General features: G+C 36.1%; 1 protein-coding gene and 1 non-coding gene across 3 annotated transcripts in view; one reads left to right on the plus strand and one right to left on the minus strand.

Moving 5' to 3' along the window:
- LOC134814448 (something about silencing protein 10-like) overlaps positions 1-16,015 on the minus strand; it is a 114,473-nt gene that overhangs the window by 59,597 nt on the left and 38,861 nt on the right. The window lies entirely within an intron of this gene.
- On the plus strand, positions 14,303-14,389 carry Trnastop-uca (transfer RNA opal suppressor (anticodon UCA)). Its single transcript has one exon. It is a non-coding gene; the product is annotated as a tRNA-Sec (tRNA).

The following is a 16,015-nucleotide window of genomic DNA, read 5'->3' on the forward strand; positions in this document are numbered from 1 at the left end:
TTATTGACACCATTCATTCTTAATAATTTGTAAAGCACTATTATGCCTTGTGGCAGATAGTAATTATTTGTTGACAGTTGGTCTCATCAGAGATTTGTTGGTTCTGAGGGAAAGTCACAACATTTCAATCATCTGAATGACCTTCAAAATGCAACAAAGCACTGATTTTTAGAATTTCTGATTACTGGATCCTACAAGTATTCTATATGAAAAAGCTAACCACTTATTTATTGAGAATTATATTTTCATCCACACTACAACGCTGTGAATTGGGACTTAATTGTAGTAATTTAAATGAACTAGAATCTAGAGATTACTTTTGTGTGATTATTTCACATTTAGGGAAATGGCGGATATTGAAAAGTCTATGGATAATCTCCAAGTTCAGGATGATGTAAGTAATAATTTAATGTTTTTTTTTCCAAGAAAATATCGTTCTCTTAGGTTTTCTTTAAGATTTCTATATAGTTCATGATACATTAGTTACATTGTAGTGATTCTGAATTAAATTATTTTAAATTCATGCCTGAAGTAGTACCCAATTAGCATGTTTACAATATTTACCTCAGGAACATAGTATGACTTCTAGTACAATAACAGGGGGAACTTTAGTTCAAGACGGCTCTAGCAACAGGTACACGTTTCAGTTATAATAAATTACATGTACAGTGTACACATTTCAATCATAATAAATTACAGGTGTGTACACATTTACTACTTTTTCCTAGTTTACTTTTTATTTTACCGATTTTAGAGCCGGCCTCTTCTACAAATATAGTGTGTTCTGATATATTACCATGCGTTAAATAACTGACCCAGATTTAAATTGACCGCTCATTCTGGACCTCATTCTACCTAAATAATATACCAAATATACTGTACATAGGAACAGATACAATACAGTAACACATAAAGTACCTTGATGATAATATGTAGCATATAAAGTTGTACATGTTTTGATGAATGAGTAGCGAGTCCGAGCTGCTGACAGAGATATACTACACGTTAGTCTCTCTGCTCCTTCATAAAACTCATTAGTTTACCTGTTATCACGTATCTTCCCAATCAGCACTTCTCATATAAATGGTGATGACGTGATGATGTTATCTTATATTTGATAATATCATCCCTATAAAAGTGTCTTATTTTTCGTTGCTTAATATTCATGTTTAAGTGCATAATGTGATTGATTCATGTCCACTTATTGGCAATGGAAAATTATTGAAGAGAATCACTTATCTCCAGGATTACACAAGCCAATTCATATCCAGATTCCGACCCATGAAACCCGAGATGATAAATAATTCAAAGCCAGAACCCAAACAATTCAATTCCAGACCTAGGACAACTATATAATCCTAAAATCCTAAAAATGACTACATTTCTTGCCCAGAAGTTTGCAGCGAATAGTAAAGCTACTTGATTATTTACATCCCATTTCTTGCAGGGGTAAGATGAGTCTTATTCCGGGTATTCACGAGCTGTTCCAATGCTAAGAGCAATGAAGTTCTATATCTATCCTACTTAGAGAACAAATTGGAACAGGATTTTTAACTTCACTCACTTTGCACACCGCATATTTCTAACTTATACACATAGTTTTATCACTACAGTGAAAAACAAAACCAAATACTAAACTAATTTAGAAACTTGTTTCATCAAAATTAAAATCCATTGCAATTTATTTTTCTCAAACGATGATATAAGTAATGGAATCTGTTAATAATGCCTGAGAAAATAGCAAGGCTGGCGAACCTCCTCATTCTTCTAGATTCAGTTTTGTGTTTTGTAGTGATTCCTGGCTATACAGTGCTGTTACAGGCCTTTTCATGTAACTCTGTCAAAACATCACTTCTATGCAATATACAGTATACACTCTACTACTCTAGTAATAAGTACAATTTTAAGATCAGGTGTATCGAATACACCTGATTTCTCTGATTTCTCTGTACTTCAGTATAAAAAGAAACTGTGTTACTATTTTCTGCACACTACAAGTCTATGAAGTGCGTACGTGTTTTGTTGGAATATCATCGTTAACGTTTACACTTGGCGTGACAAGCAGAACTTGGATGATAATTTATAAAAACATAAACATATTATGCTTGTCTTCCAGTTAGAAATAGTGCGTTTGCAGTGATTTAGACTGCGACATCTTCAAATGTTATAAAAGTCTTTCTATCAACAGTAAGCAAGATAAAGCTTATGATCTTTCTATTTCATTAGTTTTAAAAATGTCATTTTTCAGTAATACTTTACTTCTATTTTGCGCTATTGCAAATTTTGCTCACTGAAAAATCGAGAAAGAAATTAAAGCAGAAAAGCGAGTAGTTTTACGTGTCCAAATTATCTATAATCATAAAACTAAAGATTTTATAAAGGAGCATTGGATGTAATGTTAATTAACAGTGGCCAGGCAACTGAAGCCTTAGTAAACAGGAATCAGTAGTACAAATCCCAGTGTCAGCTCTCGGTGAGCTTGATGAAAGAATAAAAAAATTAACAGCATCCTGTCTCATTAGAATAGTTGTAATAATGTCAAGAGGGATGAGTCGTTGTAATGTTTAGCACGTGACCAAGTGAGTGGTATCTCTACACCAGGGATGTTAAACATACCACATAGTTCATGCCACATTACATACCACACAGTTCATGCCACATTACATACCACACAGTTCATGCCACATTACATACCACATTACATACCACATAGTTCATACCACATTACATACCACATAGTTCATGCCACATTACATACCACACAGTTCATACCACATTACATACCACATAGTTCATACCACATTACATACCACATAGTTCATACCACATTACATACCACATAGTTCATACCACATTACATACCACATAGTTCATGCCACATTACATACCACACAGTTCATGCCACATTACATACCACATTACATACCACATAGTTCATACCACATTACATACCACATAGTTCATGCCACATTACATACCACACAGTTCATACCACATTACATACCACATAGTTCATGCCACATTACATACCACATTACATACCACATAGTTCATACCACATAGTTCATGCCACATAGTTCATGCCACATTACATACCACACAGTTCATGCCACATTACATACCACACAGTTCATGCCAGCATACTTAGCAACCATTTTGTTAGCTCTCCTCTTGTGCAGTGTGGCCTCTCTGTCCTGGTGTCGAAATGGCTGTATTCTGTTATAACTCTACTATAGCTACCATAACTCTACCGTACTTCTACACGGAGCACAACTGTGAGCACAGTCTTTGTGGTATAATATCAGTTTTTAAAAAGGTTATTTGAACGGAATTTCTAAACCACGTGGAATGTGGTGGCAGAGTAGTGGTGTTATCTAGATATGACAGTGTCTCGTCAAATGTGATCCTCACAGTCGTGACGTAGTGTTACCAATGACCAGCCTGATAAAACTTGCTGTGTTTTTTGTGATTTTCTGGCTTCCTCCAGCCGTCTGGACCAGCTCGAGCCGACTTTCTACTTCGCCCCTCACGTCTGAAGCAACCAATCAGAACACAGTATTCACACAATCACACCACGTGACACAAACCAACCAATCACAGCACAGTACTCGCACCACGTGACTCAGATCTACTAATCCAAATACAGCACTCAAAGTTTCCCCATTTCGCCCCTTACAGCTTACTGCACTAATGATTGCAGCATGCTGCTGTTCCTGATAAAGGGCTGTCTCTCATTCTATAATCTCTGAAAGCCTATCAGTCATCTTTGCTTCCGATTGTTCAATTGAATAGCCGAAATATCTTTTTCTTCGTAATTTTTTGCGTACATTTTCTTTTAAAAAGAGGCAAATAAGCAATGAAGATAAAATCTTGTGATCCCTGCAAGTGCTGTTTCCTTAAATATTTGACAGGGGAAGGGGGAGGGGGGGGGGGGGGGGTGGAGGGCAAAAGTCAGTGCACATATCATCTCTCATGCGAGGAATTCATCTTTAATCCAATAATAACGATGTTCGTGCAGGAAGGCCAATTGCAGTGACGTAACACATCACCACATGATTACCCAATAAATTTTGCTAACGAGATAAACAAATTGTTCGTTAACTTCGTCACTTCAAATTCGTTTCGCATCAAATTTTCATATGATATTTCACATTTAATGACCTATTGCAAGTTACAACATGTTATAATGGAGTTTCAAACGAGAGTATAAGCAATTAAATAATTGATGGGAGTGGTCGCAAATATTCGGATATGAAACATGATTCTATTATTATTATGGCTATATTATTAGACACAACCTGTGTCTACTGACTTTTGCCTTCCCCCTGTTTATATATTTGTAGTAAGCTACGTAGGACACATAAAACACACATTCGGATATAATTTACAGAAATGAGTTGATGGTTGGTTCCCAAAAGGTGTTCATCAGACAAGCAGGAACATTAATAATAATATCAAACAAAATTATAACAAATAATTCCTATAATTCTATAAAATGATGCCGCTGTCATTTGTTAAATTGATTTTGGCTTATAACTGCGTAACATCGTCACTGTTTCATTATTATAGTATTATACACTTCAACCTCAATTCCCCCTATTGAGTCTGAATTTTTCTTGCTTCATGCCACTACGCTACACAACCTCACAGCATACTAATCCATGATGACACATTGCTCCAAAATCTTAATCGGGCACTAACTTCTCCGCTCCATTAATGCCGTCTCTCGGGTCAGCGTTTATTATTTCTCTTTATAGTTTATAGTGTTATTTTCTCTTATATACCTTCTCTCGTTAGAGTTAAAGTGCAGCCAATGATTTTCATTTAATGATTGTTGATCGTTTTATTATGATGTGTGTAATTGATAGTTGATAGGTTTCTTTCTGACATATTATTTGTTTCCACCCACTCCTTTGACCTGTGTCAGCGTGTCTCTCTACAATTTTACATACTCGTTACCAGATCCACGTTATTTCCTCTAGTAGTTCTCACACCAGGTTCTCAGTAGTTGTCAAATCTTGGGTATGGGAAAATTATCTTACCCACAGCGTAACTCTATTAGGTTATCATATAATAAACTCTATTAAATAACATACTCTATTATACAGGGTGTACCGCATAAAGTGTGACCAAATTAAACTTCACGGTTATTTTTATCTACGTTTTGTCAGAAATATTATATAATATACTTTGGGAGGCAATATATAGGAGGCGTTGTAACAAATTACATATTACACATATAATATACTCTACCAGTGTCTCCTGTTAGTAGCCTCCTTCCATTAGCTACTCTACTAGGTACACTACACTGTTACTACAGTGTCTCCTGCTAGTAACACTGTTATTAACAGTGTTAGTAACACTGTTACTTGTTAGTAGCCCTCACCCTCCATTAGCCCTGTCTAGACCAATATTACTAAACCCAGCTAGTAGGATAATAACGTATAGCCACTAGCCAGGATAGTAGCCAGGATAGTAGCCAGGATAGTAACCAGGATAATAGCCAGGATAGTAACCAGGATAGTAGCCAGGATAGTAACCAGGATAGTAGCCAAGATAGTAGCCATGATAGTAACCAGTATAGTAGCCAGGATAGTAGCCAGGATAGTAGCCAGGATAGTAACCAGGATAGTAGCCAAGATAGTAGCCATGATAGTAACCAGTATAGTAGCCAGGATAGTAGCCAGGATAGTAGCCAGTATAGTAACCAGTATAGTAGCCAGGATAGTAGCCAGGATAGTAACCAGGATAGTAACCAGGATAGTAGCCAGGATAGTAACTAGGATAGTAGCCAGGATAGTAACCAGGATAGTAACCAGGATAGTAACCAGGATAGTAGCCAGAATAGTAACCAGGATAGTAACCAGGATAGTAGCCAGGATAGTAACCAAGATAGTAGCCAGGAAAGTAACCAGGATAGTAACCAGGATAGCAACCAGGATAGTAACGTATAGCCAGGATAGTAGTCATGATAGTAACCAGGATAGTAACCAGGATAGTAACCAGGATAGTAACCAGAATAATAACCAGGATAGTAACCAGGATAGTAACCAGGATAGTAACCAGGATAGTAACCAGGATAATAACCAGGATAGTAACCAGGATAGTAACCAGGATAGTAACCAGGATAGTAACCAGGATAGTAACCAGGATAGTAACGTATAGCCAGGATAGTAGCCCTACATACCTCTTGCTAACTACCTCTCCATTCTTTCCCCACTAATAGCAGTTATACCCGCCCTCTCCCTATCCCTCTCTCTCTCTCCCTCTCCCTCTCTCTCTCTCTCTCTCCCTCTCATTACGTCACGCATTTATAACAGTTATATCACGTTCACTGACCTGTTACGTTATGCGACAAATCAAAATACCAGTTCTGAATTTAGGGGATCAGGATTTCGTCACTTTCACTCTTTTCTTATCGCTAACCGGAACACAGTTAATCGTTCTGTGCCAACACACACTTTGCTCTTCTATAAACTCTTTAGAACGTAAACACTTTGCACTACATTATTATATCCTGCAGGATTTGGTTGTGTCAATTTTACAAAACTTCGCTATTTCAGCTATGTAGCAGTTTAATGTCGCTGTTTAGCGTATTATAGCTGTATCGTTTTTCTTGTGGGTGTCTTCTCTACTTATACTAGTACTACTACTACTTATAGTAATACTAATACTACTACTACTACTTATAATAGTAAATAGTAATACTAGTGCTCCTACTACAAATACTACTTTTACTACAGCTACTCGACGTACACCACTATATAACTGCTTTTCGATCATTTGAAAGTCTCCTGCAGTGATAATATCAGTTGGCAGCTCTTTATTGTTGTGTATCATGTTTGATATTTACTAGATCTAGAAAACATCTAATGTCTGTTGGTGGCAGCATTGACAAACTCTTCATGAGAATTAGAAGGTAAACATAATTAATGTACAGTTTACTTACTGTAGTAAAGATTTCGTATAAATTCACTTTTTAACTCTTTCAATTATCATGTTTTTAGAAATAAATTATTACTCAAAAATCGAGTTAAATTTTGAAAATACACCTAGGATATTAGTCACGTTATCACAGTATAACGTTATAATATACAATCTAATAACTTTCTAATAACTTGTTTTTCTTCGGTTGCCCAACAGCCATAATACAAAACTCATTATCAGCCAATAGCAGGAACAGACAAATTTAATCAGCGACAAAGTTTATAAACTATTTTCTTCGCCCTGGACCATACTAGTCACTACAAATTGTACATTAAAACCCCGATTCACCGCAGAGTTTGAGAGTAGAGGGGGGGGGGGGGGTTGAGGGGGAAAGGAAACATCCGCGGTAAATTGTTTTTTTACATTATGCATGTTAAGCCCTAATTGGGGGAAAGGAGATGGCCGCGGTAAATCGGGGTGCGGTAAATCGGGGTTTGCGGTAAATCGGGGTTTGCGGTAAATCGGGGTTTGCGGTAAATCGGGGTTTGCGGTAAATCGGGGTTTGCGGTAAATCGGGGTTTGCGGTAAATCGGGGTTTGCGGTAAATCGGTGTGCGGTAAATCGGGGTTTTACTGGCAAATTTTTTGCAATTAAAACATGGAGAATGTAACCAAGATCCTTTTTAGGAGTCGTTCACATATTTTAGGGTTACGCAAGCCATTTTTGGTAATTTTATACCCTCTCTCCCACCCAACCTCCCCCCTTCACAAAGCTATTGTGCCCCCTGGTTTGTGTCAACCACTAATTATCGGCCCTAAGTGCTACCTAAACCCCCGTTTTTTTCTTGAAAGAAAGCAATTACTGCTTCAAAATAAAGCCATCTGTACAACTTGTATAGTAAGACCAGATGCTATGACTTTGGGCAGCCATTTTTCGGACTGTATTAATTTGTACCCTGACTTAAGTTTTAATCAGCCGTCACAGAACCAGGCCCGTAACATTCGCTTAAACCCGAAAAACTTAGAGCAGACGATATATATCACTGTTACTCAGTTACTGTAAAATATAAATAAAACCCAAATCTATCCAGCATGATCCATTAGGTGTAGTAGCTTGTCTAATTTCTCAGCACAAAGATCTGAAGCGTATCATTTTTACTTCTCTGCTCAGCATCATTGTGAACTTTTAAAATGCTTGAAAGCTCACACGTAGGAAACATTAAAATGGTCCTTGCTAAACAGTTAAACTGCGGTGATCACTGTGATTTTCTCTGTTATTTTTATCTCAGATACTTGCAAATTATATCATTTAAAAATGCTGTAAACATGCAGAGTGTGATTGGAAATTGTAAAGCAATAAAGTTTACTTGGTTGCTTTGTAATGTTAACATGATCAATATGATCAACAACGCTGTAATGTCACGCTCTAATACTCTGAATGGTAAAACCGTCGCAAATTTTATGTCGCTTACTTATTAGTGACGATTGGAATCTAACACAATTTCGACCTGAGTTACTGTGCTCCTTTTTACTATGCCCATTTTTACTGAGTCATTTTTTACTGAGCCCGATTTACTTAAAATATATTGACAAAGAAATGGCGGCTCCGAAAACTCTCTCAATTACAAGAACTATCCTATTATTACAGACTATTATTGTATTGAAATAGGGTAATTGTAATTTATTCTGGTTGGTTCCTAAAAACGGAGATCTTGGAAAACATTGCACCTTATTTGTATGGGATGGACCCTAAGTAGTCTCGGACACACCTTGACATTTTTGAAATGGTTCGAGTACTCCTGTAATCTGTATAGTGTATAGCAATAATAAGGAAAAGGAATATTCTGGAAGGATAACATGCCAACAAATATTGCTGGGAATTTGTGTCTATTTTAACTTTCAATTGAAGTGTCGATGCGATGAAATTATTGTTTGTATTAGTCATTATATAATAAAGGAACTTAACGTTCTGTAAATACGAACTTATTATAAAGCAATGAAAGGCATTAGTTTGGTCAAATCAAACGGAACATATGCTATCAGACTTTCAACTGACTAAGGCAGGGTTAAGACAGTCTCGACGCTAGCAACGATCCCCTTTTACATAGTTCCACTAAAATGATAATTTAAGATTAAATATGTATAGTGATAGGTAAATAAAGTAAAAAATGTAATAAAACGGTAGGGATAAAGTATACCGAAACGTAGTCGACACGTCATAAAACGAACTGACCCAATAATTAAACTAATAGATCTCCCGCGTAATCTCCCGCGCAATTCTAGAACTCCGATTTGCGCCGCTGCAAAGTTATTATAAAACTAAATTCAACACGTGCAACAAATATTTCGCAACATTAGAAATAGATGCCAATAGGTCAAGCTATGGCATTAATATATTTCCACACCCAATACCAAACTTGTTCTTTAGCCCATGCCTCTTTACCACTGATAAGTATATTTTACTAAGACGATCCCGTCTAAAACCCAACTCAATTAAATCATCAGTAAACTTTAAAACCCTATCAGAAAACGTAACAACGTTATTACAGATCCTAGAATATCTCACAACCTGTGAACAGTACGTGCCATATAATACACTACTAGCTTGATTACTCATCAAAGGTTGAAACTTAACCACTTTAAAACCAAACTTATCCCTTTTATCATAAACTCTACAAGAAAACTTCCCCTCTCTATTTATCGAAATATCAAGATCTAATACATTGGCGGCACTATCTACTTCATTTTCCTTATTAAGAGTAAGTGAGTCTGGATAAATTAACTTAAAATATTCCTCTAAGTAACCATCAGAGTTAAGGGTAGTAATATCATCTATAAGTCTAAATGTATTATTTAACTTCTTTACAATATAGTATCTATTTTTATACGTACTATCTAGGAAACTGTTCTCAAAATACCAAAGTGTTAAGTTAGCAATATATGGACCAGGGTTGATTCCAATAGGTACACCGATATGTTGCCGATATATAACAGTATCCAATGCAATAGCTGTAATCTAAGTTATTCAACATAGAATGTATGAAAAATTATGGATCAACGACTTCGTCACTTTGTAAAAGTGTAATGTTTTAAATTATTATATAATATCTTGACATGCAACTAGCAGCCATACATTAAAATGTTACATAATATACACACACCTTGTCAATATAGTGTACAGACCACAATATGTAACACAAATTATAAAGGCCAACTTTATTATGGTGTACTTCCATGTATAATTAATTAAACTAATATATTGTAATATAAATGCTGACGTTGTGAGGTGCATGGTACCTAATTCACTTGCTTTCAATACTATTTTACGCTTATGATGGAAAATTAATTATTTTACATATATCGTAAAAATAAAGGTTAAAACTTCGGTGAATGAAAATGACAGTAAATTCACATCCTTTATATTTTGTCGCGCCTCCTGTCGTGAAATGATACTAATAATAATCAAGTATTTAAGTAATTAATTAATTAGTTAATTAATTTATTAATATTTCAGGAGCAGCCAGGACGTGGAGGATCAGATAGTTCAAAAACCAAAGAAGACCTTAGGTATGTACTGTTACCATGGTTACGTTAGACATTTTCTTACATTCTTTTCGTTGTGGACTGTCAAGAATGTGATAGTTTTTAAAAGTGAGCTCTGAACGATGACGCGAAACACTCTGTGTTTAACTTTCTTTAATGGGCAAGTAAATTATGCTGGAAGAATTGAAGCGACTCTGTAGCCTGTGATAAATCCGTTGCGATATTTATATTGGAGTAATTTAGAAACTGCCCCTGCGCAAAAATGATAAAAGATTAATTTTTCATAGATAATTGGATCTCTGTTGAAATATCAATATTATATTGTATTGTATGCAGTGAGTAATTCATACTGCATGCGCCCCACTCCCCAGCAACCCACGCCGCGCAACTCCTATTTTATTTAAGCTGGGGGACCACGTTACCAAATGTTAATGAACTGTACTAGTAGTATCAGTATTTATACTACTATTAGTATTAGTATAATATGTACTACTAATATACACTACTAATCAGCTGTACTGATGTGTTTTGCTGGTTAATGGTTATGGTGTGTCCACATGATCCTACAAGCTGTTAACTCATAAGTCTTCCTATTGAAGCCACAGCCCTTCTAACACATTGTGCAATTCAACTGGATAATTAAGTAGATATATCTAATAATTCATAGTATTTCTAGATATCTCTAATAATTGACGAGTATAGATATCTGTGTCTGACAGTGAGGTTCTTGCTTCAGACTTGCTGAGGTAGGAACGTAGGAACTTCTTATCTCCTGGGCGATAAGGAGTAACACCTGGGCAGATCGTCGCTATTCTAGACATAAACAACACTAGATATACTACTAGATTATATGTGTAATGTGTGCACTATATTATGATGATATAATCATGATATAATAATATTTTTAAAACTCATAAATTTCAATTTTTCCGAAATTTATTAAATTTGTGTATGATTAACATGAGTGTAGAAACACGTTGAAACTATTCTCAAAAGTAAGTAAAATACATGTTCTGCGAAACTTTAAAAGTCGAGCGTGTTTTAAAGTTTCCCTCGGGACATATATTTTATGAATATTATTGATTACTTGCTCAGGGTTCACATTCTTCGCATTCCACATTTTTAGGGTTTAAACGTTTTATCTGGTTTTTGTGGTACTAAATCATGATATTACACGATTACACGACCGAAAATAATTTGTGGCCTGCAGTAGTACACATAAAATGTGCGGTATTTGATCCAGCCTAAAAATGTGTAAAATCCAAACTGCAGGCTATAACTCGGTGTAACAAATTCAAATTTTAATTTCCTTATCTTAAACCGGACTTTTTCATTAACAATTAAAGTGAAGTATGAAATTTTGCAATCTTCTGGAAGATTGGAGAATTAATGAGGTTAGTGTGCACCTCCTTAATCCTCCTCCTCCACCTCCTCCTCCTTTTCCTCCTCTTCCTCCTCCTCATTCTCCTCCTCCTTCTCCTCTTCCACCTCCTCCTCCCTAATCCTTATATTATATTATTATAAAACCGCAGGATCACAAAGAAAACCACACTTTCTAGGAAGTGACATTTTTAGGCAAAAATCATGAAACTTTGACGAACATTACTTTGATGTCCGAATACAAGTAAAGCTAATAGTATGACTTGTATGTGAGGAGGACGCTGCATAATTAGAAAACAATTCATCTTTATAAATATCATGAATATGTGACCCTAATATAACTTACTCAACATTTCACCCTCTAGATATGTAATAACAGAAAACATTGATCAATTAAGTGATTACCAAGGTAATTAACAAGTCGAAGGTGTGGTAGATGAGTCATTACCTATAAATCAGATTATACTGCTCTAAACCCAGCCTCCCATCACAGCGTGTCATCCCCCCTCTACTTGAGTGTAATCAAACTGACCAATCAGAGCATTGTAATCCCACCACGTGACACAAACAAGCCAATCAGAACACAGTTCAATTTATTACTGGAGTGTAACCCCTAGCTTAGTGTAATGATCTATTCTAGAATTACTGGGACGGCCATTGACCCTCCCTAAATATCCGCCTTAATCCTACACAGGACACTGTGGGTATTATCCGTCATGCTTACACACACTAACCAATCAGAACACAGTGCTCACACCACGTGACACAAACTAACCAATCAGAACACAGTGCTCACACCATGTGACACAAACTAACCAATCAGAACACAGTGCTCACACCATGTGACACAAACTAACCAATCAGAACACAGTATTCACACCACGTACACAGAACACTCAATCTGCGGGTATTATCCGTCATGCTTACATAATCGTTTATTATTCACATGTGGGATTACATAATGAAAATGATCATTCATTGTGATAACGTTTCTCACAGTGTCGTTTTAATGATCCTAAATTTAAACATTGTTACATCTTTACACGTTATAACGTCAGCGGTGTGTGAAACGTAATACCTCTTAGCCAATCAGAAAACAGTACTAGCACCAGTACCACGTGACACAAACCAACCAATCACGGCACATTATTCATACCACGTGACATAAATTAACCAATCAGAATACAGTCTTCCACTCTATTACATTTTGATTCAAATCGGGTGCTCTCCTCAGTCCTCCTGCTGCAATGCGATGCCAGTGCAGTGGGACTGTGCGCTTAGGTTGATATCGATCAAATATTTGAGATGGTTGGCATAGTTACGATGGTTGGTATAGTTACTAGAAACTTCCAGGGTGGGGCTTCAGTGCAGTTACAGCTGTAGTTATAATACTAGAGCTGATCTGAGCATTCCTTTCACGACAGTTACAGGTACATTCCCCCTACATTTCTCCGCGGTATTTGGTATCGGGTATGAAGCCCCAAAAGCCTCACCAGCTACAAGAATTTTGGGACTGATTCCTTAAAATTGTAAAGTTGCACAATGCACATTCGTCTATTTACAAGGGATGACCATTGACCAATAGGTATTGCCCATCGAGCAAGATATGTAGTAATAACACTAACAGACTGTTGAAGCTTTTACTCTATTAACAGGTTTTGAGAAGAAATGGTGCTCTTTTACAATAAAATGCAGCTCTTGCCACTATAATGCCACAATGCATAAACCTTGAAATCGACACAATATTCTGAATCCGATTTTCTATGAAATTTAAGTCATGTTCAATATGCGAACCATTTAACCACTTGTCCACACGCATTGTCACTTCATTATGCAAGTTCCATTCACCCTCAAGACTGGAATATAACGGTTTAAGTGTTAGGAAATAAAACTTGCACTCAAAAATGCGGATAAATGCGGATATTAAATTATAATTGCGCTGTTCAACATGATCAACATGTTCAACATGATCAACATTCAACATGATCAATAATCCTCATGTTCTGTGACTCTGCACGTTCGAATCTGTAAAGCTATCTTTCTGTCTTCTTCCTTGCATTAACATAATATTAATATCACGTCTTATAATAATTTGAAAACGTTCATCATGGCAATCTTACAAAAATCGACCTAACCATTTTTATTAAGATAAAGAAACAGACAAAATCTTCGTAAATCTAACTGATGAGTTAAAATACACAGAGCTTCTAACTCTGTTTCTCACCTTACGCAATAGCAGACAACTTTTTACTTGACGAGATTAAAAATACTAATTTACTAAAAAACACATTAAAATTTTACTGGTTCAGACTCAAAAGAAAGCTGACACTCATGTTTATAAACAAAGTGAATAGTTTCCCAGAACACACCTGGTAGTTAAGAAACAAACAATAAGAAACATCTGTTAGTAACATTGCATGTCAGAATATATACCTTCTGAATTCTTTTTACTCGCCGGGCTGATCTTGGGTGGTCCTGAGGGCAGACTTCAAATCTGTGGACGAGGAGACTCGTAGTGGTTCGATTCCACCTGACCGGCGTTCTTTACAAGATGTGCTCATGTGGATGTGGGCTTTTTTACTGATATTGTCATGTGGTTTGTGTTTATATAGGGGCTTTTCGACTATTTTAAATATAAAGTACACGGTCATGATAGATCGTGATGAATGGAACGCGCGAAGACTCTTTGTACGATATGTTGCGAGAGTGCGAGGGTAAATAAATTGACTGCGCGGCGGCAGCGCGCGTTCATTTTCTTTTTTAGCTAGGCATGTGTGTAAGAATGAAGTAGGCGATAATGGATTAGAAATTCTCAATATAAGGTAAGACATTTTAACAAAATAATTTAATATTGACCAATCCAACACATCCTGCTACCACTATACCCCCTTTACCCCTATACAAGGTTCAGTGTAACACTACAGGATACTGGATTGTTGGGCGGTATTCGCGGTATTTAGTTGACAGCACGCTTACCTACTATTCAGAATCTCAACATACCAAAGTTCCAATGTCAGTGTACACTGTAATTCTGTAAGGTCTCTCTCGCTCCAAAAATCGAGTTATAGATACAGTTACCGTGATTCGCTTACGGGAGCGTGTGTGAGTTTTGGAGATTGGACAGCTATCATGTGGATTGTGGAGCGGAGATCTTAATCGTGTCAAAGTATCAAATGCTTCGTTACACTTACTATATAGTGTGTATTTCCCCTGTTACTTCGTTACTGTACAATGTATTTCCGCTGTTTTCTTACACTTGTCTTTTTTTAACACGATGATAATAACTGTTTAATCAGTAGCTCACATTTTCAGGTCTCGTGGAAGCATATTTCATGAAACTTGAATATTATATCATTTGGTTTCTTTGAGCAAAGTAAGCGCTAATTGAACTAGCTTTGTAAATCTTTTTCAGCTAAATTTGTTATATTTTCTAGCCTGATTTACATTGTGATAATTTGTTGAGAGGTTTGTTAATTTTCCGGCTTTTCTGCAAACCGCTGGGGATGGTAGAAATCTGAGATACGTTTCCTTCCTAAATAAGTCTTCTTCCTATGATGACTTCTGAACGAAAATACGAGCATTTTAATCTGTTCGAAAGTAAACGTAGTTTAATATCATATTTATCCATTGAGACATTCATGATTCAAACTTAGATACACAAAAAGAAACCTTACTTTACATTACATAATCGTGTGTCCAAAGCAAACATTACATAATTATACCAGCTTTTAGTAGTTTTAGATCAACCTTGAAATTAAATACAACAAAGATAGAGTTGCATTTCACGTGTTTTACAAATATGGATAGTATATATTTAGCAACTTAAAAGTCATTCTTTGTAGCTGAAGGAGGAATTGACGTATTAAGTAAATTATATTGTGAATTAAGTAACTATTGTAAATTCGTCTGTGAATTAAAAACCTTCAAAGCACACAAATCAGGCACACAAAACATTCGTAATTGTCGATTAATTTTGGTGCCCAACAATATTGGAATCCTACTTTATTTGTACACTGGACATTGGACAATGGACATCAATCACTCAAATTAACGTTTAAAATGGCATATTTTACTTGCCTAAAACCATTTACCCATGGGCTATATTTTCATGAGTATTGTCATCACATCATGGTTACCCGGTCGATGAAGAACAATAAACATGCTGG

The sequence above is a fragment of the Bolinopsis microptera genome, chromosome 4 (assembly GCF_026151205.1).
Source record: "Bolinopsis microptera isolate Bmic1 chromosome 4, MBARI_Bmic_1.0, whole genome shotgun sequence".
In the NCBI taxonomy this organism is placed as follows: Eukaryota; Metazoa; Ctenophora; class Tentaculata; order Lobata; family Bolinopsidae; genus Bolinopsis; species Bolinopsis microptera.